The following is a 5,571-nucleotide window of genomic DNA, read 5'->3' as shown; positions in this document are numbered from 1 at the left end:
ACATGGACCATGACGTGAGCTAATCGCAGGGGAGACCGCTTACGTGAGCAAACATCGCAACTAAAAGACATGCTGGCAAAATCTACACACGAACTATGTTCAAGCAGTTTTGCCATATAGTATATGAGTGCGGAGCATACCAGATGGAAGAGATCGAGAAAGGAAAAACGTATATTACAATTCATACCGAGGCAGAGCGGCGGGAGAAGTGGTGAGGAATTTGATTGTGAATGCGGCCAGTTCGCACACATGCGGATGCTCTACAGCCATGTCTTGAAGGTACGTATGACCTCATATCCTGGTTGTTGCAAATTCATGCTGGATGAAAAAATTATGAACATGTATGAATTTTTGAAACAGGCTCTGGACTTTATTCTTATTAAGGAAATACCTTGGAAGCACATAGTGAAAAGATGGACTAGAGATGCCAGACACATCCTACTCCCTCATCTGACACAATATCAGAAGGACAATGCTCACAAAAATTCATTTAGTTATAGGCATTTCAATATGTCGATGCATGACATGAAGCTTGTCCGTATGGGGGACACGAGTGTTGAAGCATATACACATCTAATTTCTATGATCAAGAATTGTGCTGCTGGAATGACACCATTTGCTGAAATAATAAGAGACAGTCTTGGATTAGAGGACATGATGGCAGAGAATGGAGATGTTGTTAACCAGGTTCAGACACAAGTTGGTATTCAGTTTGCACCAAACAGAGTGGATAGTGTTGTTGGCAACGACGAAACAACTCGGCTAACGAGTCTGGTAATAGGCTGTCAGGATTATTACCTCTGGCTAAGAGGAAGGACATGGGAAGGCCTACGACAAGCAGAGAGAAGGCGTTTTATGAAGGTTTGAGTAAGAGGACAAGATTTTGCACGATTTTTCGGCGGCAAGGCCACAAATGTACAACTTTGCCCTGATCGCGGGGATGTCCCAAAGCAGGTGAGGAAACCTGCACGATGCAAAAGTTGTGGGGTGGACAAAGCAGCAGAACTCAGACTGAATAATTTACAAACTTAGATTGTTTCAGCATGACATATTTCTGTCATGGCCGGTGACTCATGCCAGAGCAAGCACAGGGGACTGGAGTGCTAATGTGACATTGGGAGCGTCAGTGTGTGTGGGCACAGCCGGTCCTTGTGCGTGTGAGTGTCGGGCGCTGGTGTGGTGTACGTGAGGCCCTGGTTAGGAGTCGTGTGTGGTTTGTGGGTGTATAAACACCCAGTCTTGTAATGTGTTTTGGTGGAAAAAAAGAAAATAAGTAGCAAAAGTCTGAATTCCCCTGTCTCCTCTGTTCCCAGTCCCCTTGTCTTCTCCTCTTGAAGCATATCAGGTCGGCTGTACAATTTCTTCCTAGTTTTAGCTGTGTTGTATCTCAATGGCCGGTAAATTCGTGGCAGCTAAAACAACAATGAGGCATATCGTGTCAGCCGAGCGGCTAGGTTAATTCACCCAGCGGTAAGCCTCCCTGCCTTGTGGATCAGCACGTATATTGCGTGCCTGCTGAAATGCACGGTTCAGGTCCTGATTTGAGTCCGGAAGACGAGCTCTGCGATGCACGGAGGGTGCCGGCTGATGAGTTGCTTGGAGTGGCTGCTGATCAGTGCCAAAAATGACGATTATGAATTCGCATAACCCAACCTGCAGTACAGATTAGAGTGGCGCACAAAAATATTGTCGTTATGACTCAGGATCTGAGTGGGTTTTATCATGATGCGATGACTGTAAAACTTACCTCTCTGTTAACGCACTTATAGAACCGATGCCCAGTGTTCGCTCCACCCCGAGCAATCCAGGTCATAAGCCGGTAGCCGCAGTCGGGGCACGGGATGAGGGGCAGAATCTCCTCCCGCACGGCGGAGGAAGATGAATTAGACATGAAGGACCAGGAATGGGAGACACCGGATAGCTCCAACGAAGATTGGAACCAGCAGCAGACCTGTGGGGATTTGTATTGGATTTGGCTCGATATGCAGAAGATGAGCCATGTCGGAGAAGAGCGGCATATAGGACGGACAGGCAGAATAAATGCTCCGTCGTCACGCCGTTGGACCAGAATCTTGGGCAAGACGGCTCGTTTCGTCAGATTTGAGCCGAGCCGTGCCGTCCGTGCGTAACGGCGTAAACGGGGCTGCTCGACAGAGGTGGGCCATAGCACAGAAGAAACATTAAATATATGTTCAATGCCCGACACTATACTGCTCATGACGTGCATCTCGGGACTGACCGGCGGCAGAGAAAACGAGCATACAGGCGCTCGAGCTCACATAAGTATTTTCGGAAGATGCAACGCTATTCCTGTCGCGAAACCATACTGAACTCTCCTTTGCTTTGTGTATGGCACTAGCACATACAGTAAATTTCATGTGTGGATGTGCTGTTACTTGTTTCTTGGACTTGGGGATGGGATTTAACGGAATGGTACACAGTTACAAGGATTGTGGGGGAAGGGATAAGTGGGTGAACAATGCCTCGGGGGGTAAAACTTATTGATAGTAAGACACATCGTTGAACGTTGAACGGACGCCAAGGAGGGCGCTCTACTGAATTTTGCTTGGATGCAACTTCCCTCTTATTTGAGGAAGCCGTTCAGTGCCTGACATGGCAACATCTTCAGAGTTAGTAATTGCTTGTATGATTGCCGTGTTTCCAGAGGAGCAGGAAAATGGAGGTGCTCGAGAAACAGGGAGCTGTGGCTTGGAATCTCAGCAGCGCAGAGCGGGAGCAGGTTCAGGCCCAGAAGGTACTGCAGAATGTAGCACTTTCGTGTGCTTCCAAATTCTTGGTCCCCATTGCTGAGCAGGCTTTTGCTCCTGTCTGTCTCCTGGTACCATGCTCAAGGTAGTACTACCTCCGTCGGTGAATAAATCATTCGCGTAGTTCTAGGTTGACGATTTAACTATCTAAATATATATTATATGTGATAAAAAATATATATTTAGGAACTACATCGTTGTAGAAATCTAGTGATATACTTTTCATGACATATAGCACATATTTAATTCCTCAAATCGATGACCTAAAACTACGCGAATGACTTATTCACCTAGACGGAGGTAGTATGAGATTTCCATCTGAACCTAAATCAGAACAGGCAAGTATAAGCAGCAGTTGTTAGGTGTAAGATAGGCTTGATGTTAATAATATCTACTGCCTTGAAACTTCACTCATTCCTTGTTTGCCAGGTATACTGTCATGTGGGGCACGTCTTACAGACGTGGGCCGCGCGGCCAGGAGCAGCCGACGGCCGCATCAGGCAAGGCGCAGGCTGGACAGGAGTCCTGATCCGGGCACATTAGTTCCTAGACTAGTTTATTTCGTATAGGTTTCTAGTTTGTTATTAGCCCATGGGGCCTTTATATATCAGATAGTTAGCACCCTTTAGGGATAAGCAATAAAGTTATTTCCTTCTATCTTCCCCTCCCGCATCATAGAGCAGCCAGGCAAAAACCCTAGCGCTCCTATCCCCCGCGACTACGAACTACGTAGTCGAGGTCCTGCTGTCTTGGGCACCGAGGCCCTTGACAACTTGGTATCAGGTTCCAGGCGATCCTCCTCCTCGTCCACGCTCCATCCGCCGGCCGCTTTCCCCCCTGTGTCCGCGCCCAGCTCCCCGACATCGCCACAATCCGCTGCCGCCTCGGTCACTTCCGGCATGGCAGAACCGACCACCACAGATCTGGCTAAGATGATCGAGGCCTTGACGGCCACGGTGATGTCCCTGCAGTCGTCCGTCACCGCACTCCAGAAGGACAAGTCCTCCTCTTCGTCCAGCGCTGCCGCCGCCCATGATGGACAGCACCACAATGATCGGCCGCCCAGGTTCCAGAAGATGGACTTCCCCAAGTTCGACGGCAAGTCTGATCCGCTCGCCTTCATCAACAGATGCGAGTCCTTCTTCCATCAACAACGGATCGCCGAGGAGGAGAAGGTGTGGATGGCGTCCTACAATCTCGAGGGTCCTGCCCAACTATGGTATATGCAGGTCCAGCGAGACGAGGGCACACCTCCGTGGCGCCGCTTCTCCGAGCTGCTCAATCTCCGCTTCGGGCCACCGCTGCGCGCTAACCCGCTGGGCGAACTAATGGCGTGCAAACGCACGACGTCCGTTGTCGACTTCCAGGAGCGGTTTGAGGCACTCCTTCCCCGGGCAGGCACCTTATCCGAGACACAGAAAGTGCAGATCTTCACCGCGGGACTCCAGCCACCCCTCAGCCTCGACGTGGAGATCCATAACCCACAGTCCCTCGCCGTCGCCATGAGCCTCGCCCGCAAATTGGAGCTGCGCGACCAGTGCGCGCTTTCCGCCGCGCCACCGGTGCGTTTTCCACAGAAGGGCATCCTGCCGACACCAGGACCACGCGTCGCGCCCCCCGCTCCGGCCCCACCAGCCGCACCTCAGCAGGGCCACAATCTGCCGGACGGACGCCCAATCAAGCGTCTCTCCCAGACAGAGATGGAGGAACGCCGTCGCCTGGGCCTTTGCTTCAACTGTAACGAGAAGTTTGGCAGGGGCCACAACCGCGTGTGCCAGCGCATCTTTCTCCTCGACTTAGCGCCGGACGACGACGACGACGACGCGGCCTCCGCCACTGATGATGCATCGCGGGCCGACCCTCAAATCTCGCTCCACGCGATCGCCGGCGTGCGCACGAGTGAAACCATGCAGATGCAGATTACTCTCGGAGGTGTCTCCCTCCTCGCCCTGATCGATTCAGGCTCCACCCACAACTTCATCGCCGAAGAGGCGGCCGCTCGTGCTACGTTACCGCCCCCCACCACAGAGAAGATGCGCGTCACGATGGCCAACGGCGAGCGCGTTCCGTGCCAGGGCGCGTACCGCGTCGTGCCCTTCCGCATCGGCCACGAGGAGTTCGCGGAGGATTTCCTCGCCTTGCCGCTCGCGGGCTACGACATCGTCCTGGGCACGCAGTGGCTGGCGTCGCTCGGACCGATCCTGTGGGATTTCCGAGCCCTCTCCATGACATTCTGGCGGCGGGGCCATCGGGTGTGCTGGCACGGCATTGCAGGACCGGACGGGCCAGCCCTAAAATCATGCAGCGGCCGCGACTTCCTGGACGCCATCATCACCGAGTTCGACGGCATCTTCGCCGACCCCTCCGGCGTGCCACCGCCCCGCAGCCGCGATCACGGCATCACCCTGCTACCTGGTTCCGCCCCGGTGGCCGTCCGTCCGTATCGATACCCGGCCACGCACAAGGACGAGCTGGAGCGTCAGTGCGCCGCCATGCTCGCCCAAGGTATCATCCGTGCGAGTTGTTCCGCATTCTCGTCCCCGGTACTGCTGGTCCGCAAGGCCGACGGGTCCTGGCGCTTCTGCATCGATTATCGCGCCCTGAACGCCATTACTGTCAAGAATGCGTTCCCGATTCCGGTGGTGGACGAACTCCTCGACGAGCTACGGCACGCTCGTTTCTTCACCAAGCTCGATTTACGTTCCGGCTACCACCAGGTGCGGATGCGTGCGGAGGACATCCCGAAGACAGCTTTCCGTACTCATGACGGCCTCTACGAGTTTCTGGTGATGCCGTTCGGACT

At 53.1% G+C, this 5,571-nt stretch overlaps 1 protein-coding gene across 1 annotated transcript in view; it reads left to right on the top strand.

The window, feature by feature from the left end:
- LOC119269535 overlaps positions 1-1,282 on the top strand; it is a 2,650-nt gene extending 1,368 nt beyond the window's left edge. The window contains exons 3-4 of the transcript XR_005133635.1: positions 30-279; positions 361-1,282. The gene's annotated coding sequence lies outside the window, so the exon portion shown is untranslated. The remainder of the gene's footprint in view (positions 1-29; positions 280-360) is intronic.
- Positions 1,283-5,571: the final 4,289 nt, after the last annotated feature.

The sequence above is a fragment of the Triticum dicoccoides genome, chromosome 3A, assembly GCF_002162155.2.
Source record: "Triticum dicoccoides isolate Atlit2015 ecotype Zavitan chromosome 3A, WEW_v2.0, whole genome shotgun sequence".
NCBI lineage: Eukaryota > Viridiplantae > Streptophyta > Magnoliopsida > Poales > Poaceae > Triticum > Triticum dicoccoides.
Note: the sequence above shows the minus strand (reverse complement) of the source record. Positions and strands in the feature narration are given on the sequence as shown.